Source organism: Mercenaria mercenaria, chromosome 8 (assembly GCF_021730395.1).
Source record: "Mercenaria mercenaria strain notata chromosome 8, MADL_Memer_1, whole genome shotgun sequence".
Taxonomy (NCBI): Eukaryota; Metazoa; Mollusca; class Bivalvia; order Venerida; family Veneridae; genus Mercenaria; species Mercenaria mercenaria.
In genome coordinates, this window is record NC_069368.1 from 49,062,352 (window position 1) to 49,075,742 (window position 13,391).

Consider the following 13,391-nt stretch of genomic DNA (forward strand, 5'->3'; position numbering starts at 1 on the left):
TTTTATAAAGAGTACAATACCGTGTTTTGAACCATTGCAGATACTAACTTATAACTTCACACTCATCTTCTAGGTAATAACGTAAAGTTACGGTATCTGACACGTCCTAGAATTTTGGCAAACTATACCCCTTCTTGGACTTAGAAAATCTTACAAATTGCGCTCTCCAAAGTCAGTAGAGATATTGAACTGAAACCTTTTACAAGTTATTGAGATGGATAAAACATGGTAAAAGGTTCATGTCACATAACCCTGAATTGTATTTTGGAAAAGTTATACCCCTGCTTGGACTTTTAGAATGAAGGTAAAAGTTTTGCATGCAAATCTCCAAACCTAATGCAGATACTTGGTTAAAACTTCACAGGTTAAAAAGGGATGTTTCCTGTCTGCTCTGTAGTACTACCATCTCCTTTCAATTTATATCCAAATGTAAATTAATTATTTCTATGACATGTTGTATATATTTAAATTATATCCCAGTAGAATTGTTGTTAAAATTTCTTTATATTCAAATAGGTGTAAATAAAGGCGGAATTGTCACGAGGCAAACAATTCAATACAATGTCATGCAGACTGTCAGATCGTCCTAAAGAACAATAGAACACTAATCGTGTGTTTAACTTATTGACTATGTTTTCGTGTTTTATTTTCTACCAGTTTTAAAAATCTGTATTTATGGACGGCACCATTTTATAGGAAACTGGACAGGAAACGGGAGTTTATCTTTGACAATTACCAGATGCCATACCAAGAGGAAAGTTTTAACCATTAGGCCAAGTTTCATATTGTTTGACTTGCAAACCACACATTTGAGTGGGTTGTATCACTATTAAATGTAGTATTAATTAACATTCCTTTTCAGTAAAGATTTACCACTTGTTGTCTCTGAAACAAAGAATATCTAGGTCGTGAATTCGTAGATCTGTGGACATTATACTGTCTCTGAAACAAAGAATATCTAGGTCGTGAATTCGTAGATCTGTGGACATTATACTACGATACTTCTCACCTGTAAACAACAACTTCCTGAGCTTACGTCAAATTTCATTTCCTCAAGCTATCCAGTATTCTAGCAGACATTTAGTTGTTCCACTCTCGTCCAGTCCTTTGATACAGTATAGCATGCATTTAGAGAAAATGTGAAATTACCATGAATTCTAACACGATCCGCAGCAATTGCTATACTTAACAACACAGTGATCAGATAAAAATGGTCCAGGCTCACATTTCTCTACATGAACACCATTAAGTGACTCAGTTATAACTAGATCCAAGCTATGTCCTCCTGTATGAGTACTGAAATCAACGTGTTGTTCCAGGCCCATTACTACTAGGGAGTCCTTGAAGTTTGTTACTGGTATGTTGTGTAATAAAGGTCGTTAATAAATTAAACTCAGTCAAATTTATAACCTTTTTGATAATATTTATTTTGAGTTATGTTTGCATAATAATTAACGGCTTTTTTGTCATAGGATGTAGAATTAACTAACAATAACCGTTAAAGGGTGATATGGATCTAAATCTTTAAATGTGTGCGGAATTACCTACCAGTTTTTCTGTTACAACATACAAGATGTGATGTTTAGTCAAAACTAAACTTGATTCCTTTGAAGAACAATTCTACCAAATTACCCTTTCAAAGGAGTATAATAAACTTAATGCTAAAAGAAAGTCAGAGAGTGTGGGTATTTATGTTTAAGACAGTTGGCATTTCTGTACAGTTGCCGGCCCGTTACTTATTGATTTTCATTCTGGTTTGAATATAAAGTTGAACACTTCGTGCAAGGTTTGAGAATGTTTTAGTTGCTAAAAAGTTAAAGGGTCAGTTTCTACCTAAAGGAAGGCAAATGCAATGAAAACAGAGATGCCTTTTTACATGTAAGAAGACAAGAAGACGGGGAGTAAAGAAAATGCAGCACATGCACTTAGGTGGGCCATGGATGAAAATAAAATCTTGAAACGTGTACTAATACTGTTTTTAAATTAACTTAATGCTCAAGAGTACTGTCATTCTTTGCAGTTTTATAAGGCAATTATTTTCTTAAAACCAGATTTGAAAGGACCTCATTAATTATTGACTGCATGTAAGAGTCAGATTTTGGGAAGTTTGTGGAATTATGTAAAAATGAATAATGAGCTGGTAGTAAAACAAAATGTCATATCCTTAGAAGGCTGCAGTTAGAACATGTCTTCATAATGGCCAGTCAGAGATACTTAAGTCTGAAAGTTGCTGTGATCTTTCACCTTCCAACATCAGGGATAGATCGTCTACTGACAACAGACAATGAAGCTATGAAGTTTAATGGCCGTATGCCCTGCCCAATTATTTACAGGTATTGCGCGGGTCATATCTGAACTTGAAGTTTGACCCGCTGGCCCTATGTTAGATATGGATCATCCATTAACCATAGGCAGTCATCCTTTCCAAGTAATCTGTGACTCTAGTTACCTCCCTGACCGTCCGTCTACAGTCCCGAGCTGTGACTCTTTTTACCTCCCCTGATTGTCCGTCCACAGTCCCAAGCTGTGACTCTAGTTACCTTCCCCTGGTCGTCCGTGCACAGAGTCGCAAGCAACGGCTATTTAAAATCGGCGTAATGGAGGTACTTCAGTCTTTAAGGTATGATTGCTAGCACAATAATGATTAAATAGAGAAAGGAAAATATGTCTGAAAAGCAATTTTATTCTTGTGCTTGTTTTCATGTTCTTATGCAGAACATGCTAAAGAACGTTTCTGTTCACGATATAAATGTTTATATCACTAATCTATTTGTTAATTTTATCACAGTCGTTCAGGAATATTTCTCAATCGTTTAAAACTACACAGCGGGAAGTTTATGATAGCATGTTCAAGATTCGCATTACGTTGATTAATGTAAAGTTTTGGCGGTCTTGAAGGAAAATGAAGAAAAATTGCAAGTACTCATTATGCAAATGAAAGTTTCGTCAAAAGTGCTAAAAGCGATTTCAAGTGGCTTTCTCCAGGAATTTGAATATTTATAAACTCGGCTCGTTAAAGCAGATTTTTGTGTTAAAAGTAAATTGATGTAATAACAAAACTTGGATGGCTTACTAGAAGCCATCAATGAAACTTAGAATAAAAAGTATAACAGGCTTGTCCAGAGGAATGTGTCCTTATCTTTGTAATCTGATTCTAAGGGTTAGGTTTCTTACCCCTTCCGTAGGGATTTTAGTTTATCCAGTACACTAAAGCTTTTTAACAAAGTTTTTACAGACTTCAAACGCTGTCATACGACCATAGTGATATGCAGGAATCGAGGAAACGGCTGTTAAACCTTCAGAAAATAATTATGTTAGAGATCTATAATTTTCATTTTTTGTTTTATGCTTAAATTAACTTTAATTAGCAAAACTTTTATGTGAAAAATATGGCGGCTAATTCAAGTTAGGCCATTCCGTTATGTTACGTTGGTGTGCATACAACTTCTGTATAGCACATTTCATTGCATCGTCCTGGTGCGCGCGCCTAAGGCTCCATGACAAAAATTTGAAGGCTTTATGTGTCATTTTTGCGCCAAGCCTGTGTTCTGCGCCAAGCCTGTGGAACAAAACGAACCTAGTAATGCGAGATTGTGGCCAACAAAGAAGGTATCAAAGTCTCTTCCCACGTATAATAGGGAATCGATCCTACAGATTTTCGTTGCGAAGCGACGAAAATCGGGATCGATCCCTCTGCGGTAACATGCGATATACCGAATGAGATATATACTGTCGAATTAAAGAATGTGTCTATGCAAAGAGCGTCTGACTTCGGATTTTTTGGAAGAATACGCTTTTTCCTTGTTTTTTTAGGATGTCCGCCATTTTGAAAAATGTTTTTTTCGAATATTGGTTTCTAACAAAAGTTTTGCCAAAAACTAATGTTAAATAATTAAAATATGGCTAACAATGTACCATTTAACCAAATATATTCTACTTTTTGCGAAAAAAAATTTTTCACCCTTAGTTTTTGCAGGCATTTGCCTAAAACTGACGTAAAATTTACAATGGGGTAGGAGTAGGTTATTCAAATACCTATTAAAGTAGATCAGGTTTGGCTTTGATATTTTCCTGACTTATACGTATATTGTTAAGCTGTAAGTAAAATAAAAGTTTTCAAGATAGCACTATATATTATCTAGAAATTGCAAATTAAAACAAAAAGAACAAAAAATATAAAAAATCACAAGTTTTTAGCAGCTTTTTCTTAATAAATCTCTTAGATGCACGGTGACCCCAACTTTTTTTCTTTCCATTTTGAAGCATTTTTGTATGTCATTAAAGCTGCAAAATATTTTGAAAATCTTAACGTCAGAATTTTTTTTGTGGATCTAAATATGTGGTTTTTTTTCCATTGAAAATAAAGTGGGTCGGGTAATTACGTCAACATGTTTGTTTGTTTGTTTTGAGTTTAACGCCGTTTTTCAACAGTATTTCAGTCATGTAACGGCGGGCAGTTAACCTAACCAGTGTTCCTGGATTCTGTACCAGTACAAACCTGTTCTCCGCAAGTAATTGCCAACTTCCCCACATGAATCAGAGGTGGAGGACTAATGATTTCAGACACAATGTCGTTTATCAAATAGTCACGGAGAACATACGCCCAGCCCGAGGATCGAACTCACGACCCCGCGATCCGTAGACCGACGCTCTACCTACGTCAGCATGTAATAACGAAAGAGATTTGTTAGTGACATTTATGCTTATATAATACTGACATCACCTTATATTCATATTAACCTGTAAGACTTGAAATCCCTATAAGATTAAGTGGGATATTATATGAGCCGTGCCATGGGAAAACCAACATAGTGGGTATGCGACCAGCATGGATCCAAACCAGCCTGCGCATCCGCGCAGTCTGGCCAGGATCCATGCTGTTCGCTAACAGTTTCTCCAATTCAAATAGGCTTTAAAAGCGAACAGCATGGAGCCTGACCAGACTGCGCGGATGTGCAGGCTGGTCTGGATCCATGCTGGTCGCAAACCCACTATGTTGGTTTTCTCATGACACGGCTCAATTATGTTTTATAAAGTACCACCATTTTTTCAATTTTACAAAAATTCTGAAATGCGTAAACAGTGGGTGGAGAAAATGCCCTATAAAATTAAAACGAGTTTGGTGACCTGTGTTTTTTCTTGTCTTGTTTGTCTTTGAAACTAATGTTCTTCAAGCTTATAGAGTATGAAAACATTCTTAACGTTAGAAAAACTTCGATCCTACATCCTTAATTGTCCGAAACGCAACGTCTTGCGCATCAGTACAATTTTTTTTACTCCATACGGAATCGATGCTCTCATTAGACAGTTCTTTTCAAATCTTATGGGATGAGTTGAAATCGGATCGATTCCCGATTGAGGCCGAGCCTTATTACATATTATCACCATCATCATTATCATCGTCATAGTCATTATTTTTTGTCATCCTAATATGTATACACGGTAAAACGTGGTTTTTCATGTTAAGCCGAGGAATTAACCACTTATGCATGCAGTTTTTTATGACAAATTTTAGTTTGACAAGTTTCATGATTTGATTTCTTCCAGAAGGTCACAGACCCATGAGGTATAACAAAGCATATATACAAATACGGCTAAAAAGTAAATATGATATAACAGAAAAGCATCATGACATGTAACTATATAATTGAATTATCACTTTTAGACGTGTTCTTATGAGCGTCTACTACAATAACAGCGTCAACAAATCAACACATATATCGTATTTACTATAACTACAAGTTCTTGTGTAATAAAGTTCGTAAGAGGTTATAACTGACAAAACTACATTATGTTTCTGGCTGATGTAAGAAACATCAACGTTCAAAATTATCATATGCAAGTAATATCTTTCTTTACGATTACAAAATGTTCTTGTATTTAAACTATTAACCTAGTCACATTTGTCAGAAGTTCATATATGAGTGTAAATGAAGAGTATGCAACAAGGATACATAGATGATTACAAACAACGAAACATTATTTACTTAAGTGGAAACAAAAACTATATATGGAAAATTATCTATTGCCGCTTGACCTTGTTCGAAAATCGAAAAGTTTGCAGCAAAGTCCGCAGATAATAGCGATAACATACGTAGTTATATAATACACATATACATATTGAAGTAGACATGTTTCAAAATATAGAGATTCTACCATTAAAAGAACTATTCCCATACGCTTATATGACATAAGACCTAGCGAGGAATCACTGTTTTATATTAATGTCATTGTTTGACATTTGAGCCGTGCCATGGGAAAACCAACATAGTGGGTGTGCGACCAGCATGGATCCAGACCAGCCTGCGCATCCGCGCAGTCTGGTCAGGCTCCATGCTGTTCGCTTTTAAAGCCTATTGGAATTAGAGAAACTGTTAGCGAACAGCATGGATCCTGACCAGACTGCGCGGATGCGCAGGCTGGTCTGGATCCATGCTGGTCGCACACCCACTATGTTGGTTTTCCCATGGCACGGCTCATTTAAATATAAATGTGATAATTGATTACGCTTGTGTTTTTTATTTTATCTTAAATACAATTACTCGTTGTTATATAACATTTTTATGCTTTTTAGGGTAAATGCCTTGTAAATATAGTTTCCCATTTTTTTTTTAATTTATGTTCATTATCATTGTTAAACAAGTCTACATGTTTCTGCATATTTGGGCGTTTCCAATTACACATAGGTATATATCTCTTTCGTAACACATTAAATATTTTACATTCTAGCATACAATGATATTTTTAGGAGACACGTTCTTTTCAGTATGAGCAGTTCAAGAAGTCAGACAGGCAATAGACGGCCAACGAGTCTAACAGTGAAAAATAAGCATCACGTGCCAAGTTGTACCAAAACACTTGCAACGTTTAAAAGAAAAAGTCTGTTAATAAGAAATTAATTATTAATGGTTTCAAATATTCATTAAAGTGGTCTAAGTTATCCATTAAATAAATTGATTTAACATATAACATAATTAGTTTCACTTGATCTTCTTTGACAAATCTTATGCACCTGTTCAACCCACTTTGGCTCATACGACCAAAGTCAGTACTACTTTCATGCTGAGCCATTGCTGCTAAAGAGAATATGTTTATAAAAGTTAATAAAATACTTTGGGATCTATAGCGGTTAACCATATCATACTCTCGTAGACTAACTTCTACAATTTAAGAAAATGGGTTGAAGTCGAAGAGTTTAAAATGAAAACTGAATACACGACACTAAATCACATAATTATGTGACAACATTTAAATGATGCACTGTGATGCAATTTACAATTATCCAACCGGTTTTTTTTATTTCTACGAAGCTTCAAAATTTTATGCCAGATATTTCGAAACACCACAGACCACAGATTACAGGCGTTATCTGTTGTAGTCCTCCAACAAGTCATAGCAGCAGCATAGGGGCTGGTATATTTTGTATATAGATTAATCTGAATAAAGTTTTGCCAAAAGCTCGGGTTCAACAGTAAAGACATTCGGGTGCAAGGCGCATGCTTGTTTATCAGCCAATCTTATTTTGTAGCCTGACGTGCATATGATATTTAATGTAATTGTTATTTTTAATATTATGTTTTGTTATCCGATGTTTAGTCTTTTTCAGTCTGAATTTGTTACACATTAATTAGAATTAGAATATTTTCATCCATCTACTCTCTTCAGAACATTTTGTAAAGATGTTTATTTTATATTTTAAAATATACATTTATAAAGAGATCTTTCAACCATTAGATTTTTTTTTCATATAGTGTTTTAAGAAGGGAATAACGGAAAATGTCATGCATTTGTTGTGTTTAGTTTTATTCATTGGAACGTTGAATGCCAGGCAGGAAAAACAAAGAGGCAACACTCACAAATGTATGTTCTAGCTTTCCAAAGTGTAGAAATAAGACATCCAGCCACTTCCAATAGGTCGGTGGTCCTATCCATACTCCCACCATGGTTTGAAATGATACAAGGTCGGGTAGTTTGCATGCTACCTTAAATGCAAAGAAGATGTCAGACTTTCATCCGTCAAAAACCAGTGTGGGTATCAGATATTCCTTTTTTAAAAACAGGGAAAATGTCAAATTTTCTTCAATCAAAACTTTGGAAGGCTGTTCAAGATGATCCATATCAGCCAGTTTTTCATGTAGCAAAATCAAGTCAGTGTAAACTTTGGCAGAATTATATGTAGCTAACAGTTTCCTGTGCACCAAAATCTTTCAGTGGAGACTAAGGAAAGACAAATTGTGTCAGACAGATTCCATGCATCAAAATCAATACAAGATAACTGTATCAGGCAGTTTCTCATGTATCACAATCAGTGGTAATTAAGACAAGATGAAAATGTATCAGACCATTTCCTTGTATCAATGATATGCATTGGAAACAATTAATTAATAGAATGTGAAATGTATAGGGCATATTTTCCGTGTATGAAATATTTAAAAGATCAGTGAAAACTTAGACAAAGTGAAATATATAAGACAGTTTTCAGTGTATAAAAACAATCAGTAAAGACTAAGACAAGTGGAAATAATGTATAAGACAGATTCTCTTTTATCAAAAAACAATCAGTGGAACTAAGACACAATGAACTATTTCAGAAAAAATTCCATGCATCAAAAGCAAGACGCTTAACTGTATCAGACAGCTTCCCATGTATCAAAGGCAAGACAATTAAATGTATCAGACAGCTTCCCATGTATCAAAAGCAAGACGATAAACTGTATCAGACAGCTTCCCATGTATCAAAGGCAAGACGATAAACTGTATCAGACAGCTTCCCATGTATCAAAGGCAAGACGATTAACTGTATCAGACAGCTTCCCATGTATCAAAGGCAAGACGATTAACTGTATCAGACAGCTTCCCATGTATCAAAGGCAAGACGATTAACTGTATCAGACAGCTTCCCATGTATCAAAGGCAAGACGATAAACTGTATCAGACAGCTTCCCATGTATCAAAGGCAAGACGATTAACTGTATCAGACAGCTTCCCATGTATCAAAAGCAAGGCGATAAACTGTATCAGACAGCTTCCCATGTATCAGAGGCAAGACGATAAACTGTATCAGACAGCTTCCCATGTATCAGAGGCAAGACGATAAACTGTATCAGACAGCTTCCCATGTATCAGAGGCAAGACGATAAACTGTATCAGACAGCTTCCCATGTATCAGAGGCAAGACGATTAACTGTATCAGACAGCTTCCCATGTATCAAAGGCAAGACGATTAACTGTATCAGACAGCTTCCCATGTATCAAAAGCAAGACGATAAACTGTATCAGACAGTTTCCCATGTATCAAAAGCATGACGATTTGATGTATCAGACATTTTTACATGTATCAAAAGCAAGACGATAAACTGTATCAGACAGCTTCCCATGTATCAAAAGCAAGGCGATTAACTGTATCAGACAGCTTCCCATGTATCAAAAGCAAGACGATTAACTGTATCAGACAGCTTCCCATGTATCAAAGGCAAGACGATTAAATGTATCAGACAGCTTCCCATGTATCAAAGGCAAGACGATTAACTGTATCAGACAGCTTCCCATGTATCAAAGGCAAGACGATTAAATGTATCAGACATCTTCCCATGTATCAAAGGCAAGACGATTAAATGTATCAGACATCTTTCCATGTATCAAAGGCAAGACGATTAAATGTATTAGACAGCTTCCCATGTATCAAAAGCAAGACGATTAACTGTATTAGACAGTTTCCTATGCAAAACAATTTCAGCAGAAACACTCAAAACAATAATTATGGAACTAATTGTATAACCAAATATGATAAAGATACGTCTCAGTAGTAAATACATAAATCGTGTTTCAGCCGCATATTTTTCATTAAGATTCTTTATAAAATTCTGGAGACAGTTGAAATAATTTCATTCTTATCAAATGCTCTAAGAACAATTAATGGGAACTAAAAAAGGATAAAATGTAACAGACAGTTAACCGTGTATCAAAAACAACTAATGGAAACCAAAAAAGATAAAATGTAACAGACAGTTAACCGTGTATCAAAAACAACTAATGGAAACTAAGATGAGCTCATCTGTATCAGATAGTTGCCCTTTCATCAAAACAAGACAGGATACTAGTATCATGTATTTGACAATTGGACATGCAACAATAGGTGGAATCTAAAACAAGATAGAGAGATCCTAATGCACCAAGAACAGCTAGCGTAAAGTAAGACAAGGGAAGATTTATTTCAGACAGTTGCATATGCATCAGGAAAATCCAGTAGAATCTAAGATAAGACAATATATATAAAACTGAGTGTCATGCACAAAAACCATCTGTGGATATTCAGACAAGTTCGCCTGTAAGAGACAGTTAATCAAGCTTCGAAAACATTTAGACAGGATAACCATAGAAGAGTTTTTATGTACTGGGAAAAATTCAGACAGTCTGAATGATTAATATCAATCTGTCTTTTTTTGTTGTCACCGGGTCATCGATTTAAGATATTTTCCCAAGAGAGTAATTTAAGGAAGAATGGATTTTTAAGCCTTGGGGTATTTTCTCAAAATAAAACTGTAATGACGTGCTTAGCACGTCTTTCAGATTTAATACGCCTGTCATAATGCAAACATAGTTAGTGATTGCTCTGACATATTTGTGGTAAATGATGCCTTTATTTTTTTCATTTTCGAGAATGGACACAATCGCAGATATAAAACGTGCTGTGTTAGCCAGTTAAAAGTAACGCACCAACATCCATATGAAATTGGGAGTCAGAAAACTTTTAAAAAAGCATTTCACACACACAAAAATGTTTAAAGATATGTAACTGTATATAACACTTCGAAGAATAACTTCAGATCTACATAGAAATAAAAAAAAATGTAGGAGTCATGCTAGTAATACAAAAGAGTATCTAGAGACAAGTCATAACTAACTAGAGAACATAGTTTGCAATTGCATGACGTTAAAGCTGATGTACAAAATTGAAAAGTTCCATTGTTTAAAATTAATATCTAAAGCAGGATACAACGGAGAATATTTTAGACCTAAGTCTAAAGATTAAAATGCCACCGACGAATGTATTAGAAATAATACTACAAAGAGGCGCTAGGCAGATATTAATCTAATTCATGACCTATAACTACTGCTAGAACACTGGCAGAGTCTGAAACATCAACACGTGTTTCAAAAGATCGATAGCTGTTAGCAGAATATTTTTACTATCTCGAGCAGTTTCCACACACGTTGTCAATACTACTGTTACGGCTGCTAATACTTGAACAGACACGCAACACAGTGCTGATACATTGTAGTGCCTTACTATTTATTTAAGTTTATCGGAAAAACAGGAAAAGCTTGTCGACTAATTTACCAGTCTGGTTTGTGACACATTGGAATAAATTTGTCAACACCGCCGTGTTGCGTGCGCTGTGTTTTTTGTTTCCGTTCATTAATTAGAAAAATATTGTCCATGCGGATACAGCCTGTTTGTTTTGCTTTTGGGCTAAAAGATATGTGGCTATGAGCCTATGACCTAATTTTGAACAACATATTCGCATTCACTGCAGAGTAAATAAAAATGGCACATATAACCTGTTATAAAGTATATGAACTCTTAAAGCAATGACGAATTAACCTCTTGTGATTTGATATAGACATTTTTTCTCATTTTTTAACAAGCGGCTTTCCTATATTTTTCTCAGACAAAACCTGGTTTAGATTTGATTTATACTTTCAATGGCATAGAAACACATAGTTAAGTATATATTCCGCAGCATACCATTGATAGCAAACAACTTTCTTTCGTTTAGAAAGAGTCTTTTAGCTAAATGCGAAAGGTTAGCTTAGGTTCTCGGCTTGCCAACTGCTTATTGCACAGGAAGCAAGGTAACAGAAACTTTGGTACTCGAAAGCTTCGGTGTTTTACGTTATTTTCAAGTAATACATACCGTCTGGACGGGCCGGAATAACAATTATAAACTTTTAAGATCTCATTGGACAAGTACGACATACAATTTTAATGCCCATAACGTGAAAGGATGGCTCTGTTGATAAGGTTTTATACCGCATCATCTGTTGTTTTAGGTTCAAATCCTTCCGATATTACGATTACACCTTCAAGCTCTCGGGAAACTTGAAACAAAACTGACATTGTTCATCATTAATTTGTCTTTATCTGTTGATATCCAAACATTAACGATGAATAATGATGACAGTAAATTAAGAATACGTTGAGGCAACAATACATGACCTTTTCTGCTAACATAAATTCATAAACTGATGTTTTAGCTGCCTGATTTACATTAAATTTCCTTATAAACTTTGGAGATAATTTGATATTCTTCATTTACGTTTTGTATTAAGTATACATACTGGCAATGAGCTATTTCAGTAAAATATGTACGTTTTAGTTTGTTAGTTTGTTGCATACGGATTTAACATTTAGCCTGCTGGTACCTATACTGTGTTGGTTCGCTGTAAAACTCAAATAAATAAATAAATAAATGAGCCTGCTGGTGGCAAGTGATTCTGCCTTTGCCACCAGCGCACCAAGATCAGCAGGCTGATCATGGTCTTCGCTGTTCGCTATTCAGTCAGTAATTTTTCAGTAAACAATGAATGGTACTGCCCTAATTAGATGAAGGACTAGTACATTTTAGAAATTTAGCAGGCTGAAGGTTAATGACATTCGTTAACATTATTTCAGTCCACACTTTGTTCAAATATACAGCTGCTGCTAATGTATTTTTTAACAAATGTAGCGACTTAATCTCTAGATAAGGACATATAATAATAACCATAACTTCCTGCGTTCGGCAAATTATGAAGAACGTAAAAAATTCCAGCTGTTCATATATCATTGGAGCTTATAATGTTCTCCCCTGTTCATTAATTAGAAGAAAAAACGATAAAACACCGAAGTCTTTTCGTGAAAATGTTTCAATAATATATTGAAAATCGTTACAAAGAGTTTCATTCTAAAAACTAATTGAATATGATAAAGTTTGCGTAGATTTCTAAGGAAAAGAAAAATGTCAATAATGTATAGTTCGGTCTGACGCCTACTTTTAAAGTGCTTTAAAATCACATTACATTACAAAAGTTTTCTCGCAATGTGTCCCATTACGAAAATAACAGACATAAAAGACAGATAATGAAGTTCTTAATTCACTTAGATATGTTCTCCCGTCTAGAAACACAGCATGGTTTACTTTAGGCGATTCGTAGTTACAGAGAAATTTACATTTTCCCATATAGAGCTTTTAGCAAATATTCAATATACTAGAGGACAAAAAGACGGATTACGGAATATTCCAGTATCATATTTCAACAGTGAGTTTTAAGTAATAAATTCGCTACTAAACATGCTACGGACATTATTCTCATGGAAACATATCCTAAATATCATTATACACTGTCTG